The sequence below is a fragment of the Taudactylus pleione genome, unplaced genomic scaffold, assembly GCF_031769625.1.
Source record: "Taudactylus pleione unplaced genomic scaffold, aTauple2 ptg000111l, whole genome shotgun sequence".
Taxonomy (NCBI): domain Eukaryota; kingdom Metazoa; phylum Chordata; class Amphibia; order Anura; family Myobatrachidae; genus Taudactylus; species Taudactylus pleione.
The window spans coordinates 1,750,427-1,762,474 of NW_028284513.1; positions in this window are offsets into that span (position 1 = coordinate 1,750,427).

Here is a 12,048-nt window from a genome sequence, read left to right on the forward strand (position 1 = left end):
CACAGTATTGTGAGGTTTAAAGTGAGAGTTAAAGAATAATAAAGAAAGCGTATGTGTTAAGTCCTACATAAGTAGGAGGTTATAATAAAAAGTGTATAAAGTGCTACATATATAAAAAAAACTAAAGAAGTGAAAAAGTGTACATTTATGATGTCATGAAGCAGTCCAGCCACACCAGCCCAGAGAGCCCTGCACCCCAATACCAGTCCCAAAACTGATACAGCATATGTATATATATATATATATATATATATATACATATATATATATATATACATATATATATATATATATATTAGGTTTTACCCACAGTATGCCTCATTAGATGTGCAGTCTTGGGAGAGCCGGATTTACACTTCATGGGGCCCTAGGCAAGTTACTGGTCTGGGCCCCCTCACCGGTCCCTGCACAAAAATATGGTAAGGGTTAATTTACCACCTTACCAAGGAAGTCTTTCATTGCCATATTGGAGACAAAACAATTCAAAACCTTTATACATTAAAAATGCTTTCTTCAAGGAATAAAGCATTTTTAAGTGACTTTAATCTGCTAGAAGAACAGTTATTGTGGCAATACAAGTACTGCCATCATACTTGTGCAGTTCATATTAGGGGTGAGCGGGTTCGAATTTCTGAAATCCGAACCCCCCCGAGCCCCCCCGATCCGAGGCCGATCCGAGTCAGGCTCGACTTTTCCCGCCTGACTCGGATCTGAAATCGAGGCAAAACGTCAACATCCCGCCTTCCGGGTCTCACGGGTTTTGGATCCTATATAAGGTACCCGCGTCGGCGCCATTTTCTCACTCGGCTGTGGACAGTGAAGAGGGAGGGTGGGGGTTAGGGCTGGCTGGGCTGTGTAGTGTAGTGTAGTGTAGTGTTGTGCTGTGCTGCTGTTGTCCATAGGGGCTGTGTCCACTCCTCCAAAGTCCATAGGGGCTGGCTGGACTGTGTTGTGCAGTCAGTTATCCATAGGGGCTGTGTCCACTCCAAAGTCCTGTGCAGTGTCCCAGTCATAAAGGGGTGCTGTAGTGTTGTCCAGGGGGTGCTCTGTCCATCACTGGTGCTCCCCCCAAGTGCAAAAAAAAATATTTTTTTCTGTGTTTGTGAATTGTGTGCACAGTAGCCGCACGTGCATCAACAAAGTAGTGCCAAGCGTGCGCCTGTGTCATAAGTAAAGGGCCGGCTGGCTTGACCGTTAAAGGGTGCTGTAACCCCCAAAGTGCACTCCAAACAAAATAAAAAATATTTTCTGTGTTTGTGAATTGTGTGAACTGTGGCTGCACGTGCATCAACAAAGGAGCAGTGCCAAGCGTGCGCTTGTGTCCCATTAGTAAAGGGCCGGCTGACTTGTCCGTTAAAGGGTGCTGTAACCCCCAAAGTACACTCCAAACAAAATAAAAAAATATTTTCTGTGTTTGTGAATTGTGTGCACTGTGGCTGCACGTGCATCAACAAAGGAGCAACGCCAAGCGTGCACCTGTGTCCCATTAGTAAAGGGCTGGCTGGCTTGTCCGTTAAAGGGTGCTGTAACCCACAAAGTACACTCCAAACAAAAAAAAAATATTTTCTGTGTTTGTGAATTGTGTGCACTGTAGCCGCACGTGCATCAACAAAGTAGTGCCAAGCGTGCGCCTGTGTCATAAGTAAAGAGCCGTCTGGCTTGACCATTAAAGGGTGCTGTAACCCCCAAAGTATACTCCAAACAAAATAAAAAAATATTTTCTGTGTTTGTGAATTGTGTGCACTGTGGTTGCACGTGCATCAACAAAGGAGCAGCGCCAAACGTGCGCCATGTGTCCCATAAGTAAAGGGCCGGCTGGCTTGTCTGTTAAAGGGTGCTGTAACCCCCAAAGGGCACTCCAAACAAAATAAAAAAATATTTTCTGTGTTTGTGTGCGCCTTAGCCGCACGTATATATCAATATAACATAAATGGAGGACCAAACTTTCTCCGATAAAAATAAAATAGGGAAAGAACCAAGAACCACTTCCTCCTAGTGCTGTTGCTGCTGCTGGGAGTTGTTCATCATCCCAGAGAGGAAGTAGGAACACCACTACTTTTACTAAACAATTGACCCTCCAACAGTCCTTAGCGAGGAGGATGAAGTACGACAGCAGTCATCCTGAAGCAAAATGTATAACTGAGGCCTTAACTGCTATGTTGGTGTTAGACGTGCGTCCGGTATCCGCCATTAGTGCAGCCCTCAAAGTGCGCTCCACAAACAATAAAAAAATTATTTTTTTTCTGTCTTTGTGAATTGTGTGGTCTGTAGCTGCACCTGCATCCTCAAAGCAGAAGCGACAAGCGTGCGACTGTCTGTTAAAGGGTGGTGTAACCCCCAAAGTGCGCTCCTCAAAAAATAAAAAAAATCTTTTTTTTCTGTCTTTGTGAATTGTGTGGGCTGTAGCTGCACCTGCATCCTCAAAGCAGCAGCGACAAGTGAGCGTCTGTCTGTTAAAGGGTGGTGTAACCCTCAAAGTGTGCTCCACAAACTATAAAAAAATTCTTTTTTTTTTCCCTGTCTTTGTGAAATGTGTGGGCTGTAGCCGCACCTGCATCCTCAAAGCAGCAGCGGCAAGCATGCGTCTGTCTGTTAAAGAGTGGTGTAACCCTCAAAGTGCGCTCCACAAACAATAAAAAAATTCTTCTTTTTTTTCTCTTTGTGAATTGTGTGGGCTGTAGCCGCACCAGCATCCTCAAAGCAGAAGCGACAAGCGTGCGACTGTCTGTTAAAAGGTGGTGTAACCCCCAAAGTGCGCTCTTCAAAAAATAAAAAAAATCTTTATTTTCTGTCTTTGTGAATTGTGTGGGCTGTAGCCGCACCTGCATCCTCAAAGCAGCAGCGACAAGCGTGTGTCTGTCTGTTAAAGGGTGGTGTAACCCTCAAAGTGCGCTCCACAAACAATAAAAAAATTCTTCTTTTTTTTTCTGTCTTTGTGAAATGTGTGGGCTGTAGCTGCACCTGCATCCTCAAAGCAGCAGCGACAAGCGTGCGTCTGTCTGTTAAAGGGTGGTGTAACCCTTAAAGTGCGCTCCACAAACAATAAAAAAAAAAATTTTTTTCTGTCTTTGTGAATTGTGTGGGCTGTAGCCGCACCTGCATCCTCAAACCAGCAGCGACAAGCGTGCGTCTGTCTGTTAAAGGATTACATCGGTGACAGCATCCAAGTAGGCATGTCAGACAGTCCGTACATGTACTGGCAGGAAAAAGAGGCAATTTGGAGGCCCCTGTACAAACTGGCTCTATTTTACCTGAGTTGCCCCCCCTCCAGTGTGTACTCCGAAAGAGTGTTTAGTGCAGCCGTGAACCTTGTCAGCGAAAGGCGTAGGAGGTTGCTTCCACAAAATGTGGAGAAGATGATGCTCATAAAAATGAATTATCAACTCTTCCAGGGAGACCAGCCTCCATAACGTACAGAGGGACCTGTGGTGTTGAATTCCAGCGGGGACAAATTAATACTCTGTGAGGATGAGGATGTACACAACACTGAAGAGGGTGAGGAATCGGTGAATGAGGAGGATGAGGACGATATCTTGCCTCCGTAGAGCCAGTTTGTGCAGGGACAGATTAATTGCCAGCTTGTTTTGTGGGGGCCCAAACGAACCAATCATTTCAGCCACAGTCGTGTGGCAGACCCTGGCGCTGAAAACATTGGGTTGTTAAAGTGTGCATGTCCTGTTTACACAACATAACGGTGGGTGGGAGGGCCCAAGGACAATTCCATCTTGCACCTCTTTTTTTTCTTTGCATTATGTACTGTTTGGGGCCTAGTTTTTCAAACTGCCATCCTGTCTGCCACTGCAGTGTCACTCCTAGATGGGCCACATGTTTGTGCCGCCCACTCGTGTCGCTTAGCATAGTCATCCAGCTACCTCAGTGCAACCTCTTGGACCCCCAAATTCTGTGATTTTAGCTGTTTTTATGCTTTTTTAAAAAAAAAATACAGATCCAAAACACAAAACCCAGAACCCAAAACACGGAAGGGTGGTTTTGGCAAAGCCAATCCAGGTCCAAAACACGAAGAAAGATCCAGATCCAAAACCAAAACACAAAACACGAAAAGTGGCCGGTGCACACCCCTAGTTCATATGGGAAAGCTTCGCTGGTGAAAACTGGCAAATTTTACTGCCATCAGGGTTTTCACCAGCGACAGTAGTGTTATAGGGAAAAATAATTTAAACAGAAGATTGTGCTTACCTGCCATGTTCAGGTTTCTCCATGCCACTTTCGATTATCAGTCCCTTCTTCAACGCACATCTTCCATTACCTTCAGCAGAAGAGAAGGAAGGTGTGCGTTGAAGAAGGGACAAGTGGAAGAGGAAAGTGGGTGGCTGGAGGAGCAGCAGGGCAAGAGGTAAAGTGGTTTGTGAAGGGCACAGGGGAAAGGTGGGTGGTTGGGGTACAGGAAAAAAATTGATTGTGGGGGATAAATTATAGAATTAGGTGGGCGGATAGATATAATAGGAGAAGTAATGGAATATACAAGCAAAGGAAAAAGGAAACACCAAATGCCAAACACACATAAAGATGATACAGAGACATACTGAAGCCTGGGGGGACATGGAGACCAGGGCTGGATTAACGCGAGGGCGACAGGGGCGATTGTCCCTGGGCCCCCACACGTTAAGGGTCCCCACACCCATCGGGGTTAAAGTGGACCAGAGGAGACGGAACCAGTTCCGCCTCCTCCGGCCAACCTAACCCTGGCGCCGCAGGGAGGCTCCATTTACCAGGCGCCCGCCCGGCTCCCTCTCCGCAGCGGCAGCAGGAGTTGGAGGCTTGAGCTCACGTGAGCTCCAGCGTCCGGCTCACGCAGAGCACTATGGCAGAGACGTCATGACGTCTCTGCCATAGTGCAGAGGAGCACCCGAGCGGACTGCAGCGGACGCGGGGCTAAGGTTTAGGTTAGTATGAGCTTTATTTTATTTTTTTAGTGCAAGCAGCCTAGTGGGGGCATTGCTGGCGGGGGGCATTACTAAAGGGGACATTACTCGGGGGGGAGCATTACACCTGGGGCATTGCTATTGGAGGGGGGAGGCATTACTACTGGGGGCATTACTGGCGGGGGGCATTACTACTGGGACATTACTGGGGGGGGAATTACTACTGGGGCATTACTCGGGAAGGGGGGAGGCATTACTACTGGGGGCATTACTGGGGGGCATTACTACTGGGGGCATTACTGGGGGGAATTACTACTAGGGCATTACTCGGGGGGAGGCATTACTGCTGGGGGCATTAATTAGGGGGCATTACTATTGGGGGCTCTAGTAGAGAGGGAGCATTAGTATTGGGGGCACTAATAGAGGTGCATTACTACTGGGGGCATTTCTACAGAGGGCTCTACTAAAGGGGGAATGACTACTGGGGGCATTACTATTGGGGGCACAACTATAGGGTATTTCTACTGGGAGATTTACTGTATACAGGGGTATTACTACTAGGGCATTACTATTGGGCACAGGCCCAATTACTACTGGGGGGGGTATTACTACTGGGGGCATTTATACAGAGGGCATTACCACAGGGGGCACTACTAATGGGAGTATTGCATAGGGGGCACTGCATAAGGGGCACTACTACTGGGTGCACTGCATATGGGGCACTACCACTGTGGGCACTGACACTACTGGGGTCTCTACATAAGGTCCCCATTGCGCATACCCCCAGTTTGTCACATTTAATAGGGGCCCCCACATGTTTGTTGCCCAGGGGCCCCCACAGACCTTAATCCAGCCCTGATGGAGACATACACACCTGTGACTGGGGGGGACATGGAGACTTGTGTCTAAGGGGGAAACATGGAGACATACACAACTTTGACCTTCGGGGGGACATGGAGACATACACACCTGTGACTGAGAGGGAAACATGGAGACATAGACACATATGACTGAGGGGGAAACATGGAGACATACACACCTGTGACTGGGGGGGAGGCATGGAGACATACACACCTGTGACTGGGGGGAGGCATGGAGACATACACACCTGTGACTGGGGGGGAGGCATGGAAACATACACACCTTTCACTTAGGGGGGAACATGGAGACATACACACCAGTGACTGGGGGAAACATGGAGACACACACACCTATGACTGAGGGGGAAACATGGAGACACACACACCTATGACTGAGGGGGAAACATGGAGACATACACACCTGTGACTGGGGGGAGATTTGGAGACATACACACCTGTGACTGAGGGGGAAACATGGAGACATACACACCAGTGACTGGGGGAAACATGGAGACACACACACCTGTGACTGGGGGGAGATTTGGAGACATACACACCTGTGACTGAGGGGGAAACATGGAGACATACACACCTGTGACTGGGGGGGAGGCTTGGAGACATACACACCTGTGACTGGGGGGCGGCATGGAGACAGACACACCTATGACTAAAGAGGAAACATGGAGACATACACGCCTTTGATTGGGGGGGTGCATGGAGACATACACACCTGTGCCTGGGGGGGCATAGACACATAAAAACCTATGACTGGGGTGGAAGCATGGAAACATACACACCCGTGTCTGAGGGGGGAAACATGGAGACATACACACCTGTGACTGGGGGGAGGCATGAAGACATACACACATGTGACTCGGGGGGAGATAGAGTCATACACAACTGCGAATGGGGCTGGAGACATGGAGACATACACACTGGTGCCTGGGGGGAGGTGGATATGAAGAAATTCACACTGGTGACTGTGGGGTGGACATGTAGAGATACACAGTTGTGACTGGTGGAGTGAGTACACATACAGTATACACTGTTGTCTGGGGGGAGTGGAACATGGAGACACACATACTATGGCATGAGGGGGAACATGGAGACATACACACTGGGGGTGGAGGAAGCGGGACATGTAGACATACACTGTGTGTCTTCATGTCCCCCTCCCCTCACCTCCAATGTGTATGATACACACTGGAGGTGGGGGATAGGGTGTGGAGACATAACCATTGGTAACTTGGAGGGGGGCATGGAGACATATATATTGGGGCCTGAGGGGAGAAATCCATGCTGAGGTCTGAGGGGCGACATGGATATATACACATATATGACTGAAGTAGACAGGCACACATAGTAAACTAAAGAGAACAGGGCAGAGATGCTCTGACAGGAAATATAGAGAGGAGGAGCAGCACAGGTCAGATGGCATTACAATTGCTGTAGAGTGTGGCCATCTGTGGATCTTGAATAGTGGAACCCCATCATCTTCTGTTGTCCCTCTGTTCTGTGGTTGGGGCTAAATTTGTTGGGCAGTGGTACGCACAATACATTAGTGTGCCAGCACCCACCCCCAACTCCGCATCATTGCAGGTGGCTCCGCCCGCACCATGCCCCCTGGAGGCTAATGGTTGCCCGCTTCAGCGGCCAGCCAGTGATTCACGCACACCCGCTCACCCATACATTACTGTGCCAGCACCCGCCCCCAACTCCACATAATCGCTGGCAGCTCTGCCCTCACCACACCCCCTGGAGGCTTAATGGCAGCCTGCTTCAGTGGACAGCCGGTGATCGCCACACACTTGCTCACACAGCTGCCATACGGTGGCCCCACCGGCAGGTGGAGGGGGTAATAATATTGGTTTAATAATAAACACTTTTTTTTGTATTTTTTTTACATACAGTATCTTGCTGGTCGGGAGAGGCGGGCACCCTAGGACCCACCGGGCCCTAGGCGTCCGCCTCTGTTGCCTTGTGGTAAATCCGGCCCTGAGTCTTGGAGTGTGCCTCATTTGTTGTGCAGTCTTGAAGTGCAAGGACTCCTTGCTAATTAAAAACACCCAGGAACAGGTCGAAGGGGTGCTAATCAAGATGGAAGTAGTCTCATCCTTCCAGTGTACATACATACATACACACAGTACAAAATACATAGGGGGAGAGGCCCTAGATTGCACAACCTAAGCACAATGTGAGATGCTACCTGCTGAGACTTGTAGTGCTGCAAGTATAAAGAGACAAATGCAAGTGCACACTCTAACCATGCTGAACCTAATAATATAACTGCTAAATAGCATCAAAGAGGTTTTTTGCATAATAATGGCCATAATAATGGGCCTGCCCACCACTATCAGACAGGTCCCTAACACTATGATGGAACAAATATAGGGCACCAGGCCAACCCAGCAGAACTTCCCCATGGCATCACATTAGTGTGAGATTTAAAGTGAGGGTTAAAGAATAATAAAGAAATCCTATGTGTTAAGTCCTACATAAGTAGGAGGTTATAATAAAAAGTGTATAAAGTGCTACATATATAAAAAACAAACTAAAGAAGTGAAAAAGTGTACATTATGATGCCATAAAGCAGTCCAGCCACACCAACCCAGAGAGCCCCGCACCCCAATACCAGTCCCGTAGCTCTTAAAACGTATCGTTTGATCAGATGTGCAGTCCATCATATTTATCGTGATCGTATTTCGATCGTGCCGAGTATTTGCGCATACGATGCATTGTGCGTCTGAGCAGCGTCATTTGTAGCCTAGGGGTGCCGGGGATAGCCCCAGGCTATCAGCCTAGGCTTGGGGTGCACTGGATAGGTCCCCAGCTCCCCAGGGATCCCCGGCCTAGGCTGAATAGTGGGCAGGGTTGATGCTTCAGCTGGGGGCCCTGTGAAAGGGCTCTCCTCACTGTGGCATCAGCCCCCCGCTAGAAAAAGTATGGTGCTGGTTCTGGAAAGTACAGGGGGACCAAGCATATTTACTCCCTGTATTTCCAGAACCAGGACCAGATTAGAGCCCAGTGCTGGTTGCGCAGAATATGGGGGACACCTACATCGTTTGTCACCAGTATTATGGCAACCGGTGCTGGTTGTGCTCACACACGTCATTTCTCCCCCGTACGTTGCACAACCAGAACTGGGTCACGCGTTTTTTTTTTTAAACACTATTTTTTTTTAACAGATACACGGATCGTTCTCACTGAACCATCCCTGCATCTGTGCTTATCTTTTTAAAGACAGATGCATGCATCACTGATCTCCCCGTGCGTGCACCAGTCCTTTTTTTAAAATGAACAAATGACGCCGCGCGGATGATCGGATGCACGATGCATCGTACGTGAGATCTATGTACATTGTGTGTCAATTGTGCGGCCGGGACTGCCAGGGAGCTGCCGGGGAGTTCAAGGGAAATTGTAAGATTCATCTTATCTTATGCTGGTAATACTAGTGTATGGTCAGCATTACACTAAGGCCCGTATTCAATTTGAAGCGTTAAGTCCAGATCCGCGTTAAATTACCGCCGATGACATCATTATCGCCTGTTTTGATTTTACCCCGTATTCAATTTGAAGGACTTTCCACCTAGGCGGAAAGTCAATGCAATGTAATAGGCGGTAAAGTATCGCCTATGAATGGCAGGCGGAAAAAAGTGCAGAATTGGGGTTTTGGGGTGCAACGTTTCGGGAACCCTCTGTGCAGCCTTCAGACAGTCCCCCAAAGGTAATCTGTGTCAAAAAAAATTTCAAAAAAACTTAAGGACACCCCAAAAATTGACTTTGAAAAAGGGGGAAAGAAAAACTGTTGGGGTACAAACTTAAAAACTAGCGAACTTTACTCTGGGGGGTCCCCAAATATGCCCCAGGTGTTTTTTTGATTGCAGGTGTTTGCGGCAGGTGGATTTTTCACGATTTTTTCAAGTTAACTTTTTCAACTTTAAATATGCTGACCCCCATTTTAAAGTACCCCAAATTTGCTGGGATAAGTTATTTTCTGGAAAAAATACTCCTAAATACTATACTGCATCAGGTATGGAAAAACGCAGCTGTTGAGCCCATTTAAAAACACCAAATACCTTCAGCGAGCCAAATCGGGCGGTACCATAGTGAACACCCATGTCAGAACATCATTTGGGGGGTGACAGCCTGATTTCCCCCAAAATAACAGTACATTCCGCTAGTTACAGTATCGCCGGGTGCCGTGTACGCGTACTTTGGAATTGAATATGGGGTAAAGCACGCACTTGCGCGATACTTTAACGCCTACAAAACAGGCGAAGTCGGCGTTAAGTCCGGGCCGCGTTAAATTAACGCGGCTCGGCTCAAATTGAATATGGCTCTATGTGAGAAAGACCACTTTTGCCCCGTCAGCCATAAGAAGAGATGTGTACATCACTGCATCACCTGTAGTTGCGGCTGCTTGTCTGAAGCATACGCAGTGAGGAATATACACTCTGCAAACAGACTCTCTAGAAATGAGTATTCGGTGTAATCTGTGCAAGTTTGTCCTAAATAATCGTAAAAAATCTTACTGTAGGTCCATGCAATACAAACTGCGGGTTAGATGATATGAAAACTAGCAATTGCCGTACCCCACAGAGCTGGGCAGTCTGGAAGTATATCATTCCTGGAAAGTCTACACAAAGCTACCTGCAGTAGAAGGAATATGAGATATAAGAATGACAGGAATCTTAATGTGTTAGGAAAACGGTAAAACAAACCAGGCTGGATTATGATCTCTGGCTATCCAACTGAAAGAAGCATCTGAGTCTTTCATGTGCACCGACTGGCCACCTGCAGACTAAGCACAACCCGGTATCTTCATCTGGAAATGAACATTTTCTGCACAGGAAAAATATTAAGTTAACAGCTCCAGGAAATGAAGCCGAATGTGTGTAGAAACGGGCCTGCAGGTATCTAACACAGCGTGTGCTAGTAAAAGTACACAGTCTTGGAAATATAACTGCATTGCTACTCTAAAGAAAAGGAAGTTGACAGCAAAAGTAAATATTATTACTATGTTCTTATGACACCCTCAAGAATTGGTAAAGATTTAAATCCATACAAGAGAGATACAAGTCTAAGGGGCCTATTCATCAACACTAAATTAACGTTTTTAAGGACATTTTCGTTAAATAACATTATTTTAGTATTCATGAAGCCACTTAGCACAGGAGATATCACTGATATCTCCTTGCTAAGCCCCCCTGCGTTAATTTCCACACTCCCCATACATTAGTATGGGGATGTAGAAATTATGGTATTCATCAAATTCCGAAAATTATGAATTTTCGGAATTTGATGGAGGTACTATCCGCCACTGTGAGGTGGCGAATAGCAGGTGACACTTACCTGCTTCCAGCTGGACAGGTCCCCCGGCGTATTCCTCCGCCGGTCTGGTGCGTCCTCTGGCTCCGGAGGCTGATCGGACACTGTGTTCTCCCAGCAGAACACAATAAAGATTAGAAACCCCCCCCTTTTTTTTTTTTTTTCTAATCTGTACAGTGGTGTGCTGGGAGACCATGTGACAGACCAGCAGGACGGAGCCGGAGGCTGCTGCGCGGACAGGTAAGCGGGGGGGAGGGGGGGCAGGTGAGCAGAGGGGGGGACACATACTTACCGCATGTGTAGGCAGTGCTGTGCATGCGCTGGGTTAATGAATTTAACAGCGCATGCGCAGCACTGTTTCCAGCTGCGGTGAGGTAGTGTAGACAGGGATAACTATCTATTTCCTGAAAAGCTGTCATCGCAAAAATGACAGCTTTTTAGAATAGATAGTTATAGGGAGGAGGAATGATGAATTCCTCTGGTAATTAGGTAGAACTCCATGTGAGTTCTAAACCTAATTACCTCCAGGGAAAGTTTAGTAATGATGAATAGGCCCCTAACTCTTCTGGAATTCATTTTAAATATCTTACGTCAGAAATAATGACAACCTGAAGAAAGCTTTGAGAATAAAGCAATTACAATCACTAGCATAGACAGTGTATCTTTACAACTGCCAAACTCATGTATGTTGTTCTTGAAGATTCATCCATTACAGCAGTGGTTCCCAAACTGGGTGCCTCAGGGCATGTGCAGGGGTGCCTTGGGTTGGAGGTCCAATACAAATAAATTATTTTTAGTCAGTGTGATAGGCAAAACCAGTGCTGGCTGCGGCCAATCAAAAAATATGTGGACAAAAAAAAGTAGAGCCCTGTCACCCACCTCGTGACTGAACCTAAGGGTGACTTATAAGCACAATTTACTTCATTTAAGTTTTGCTGAATTTCTCAATAAGAAACTTTTGCCCCAGGGGTGCCGTG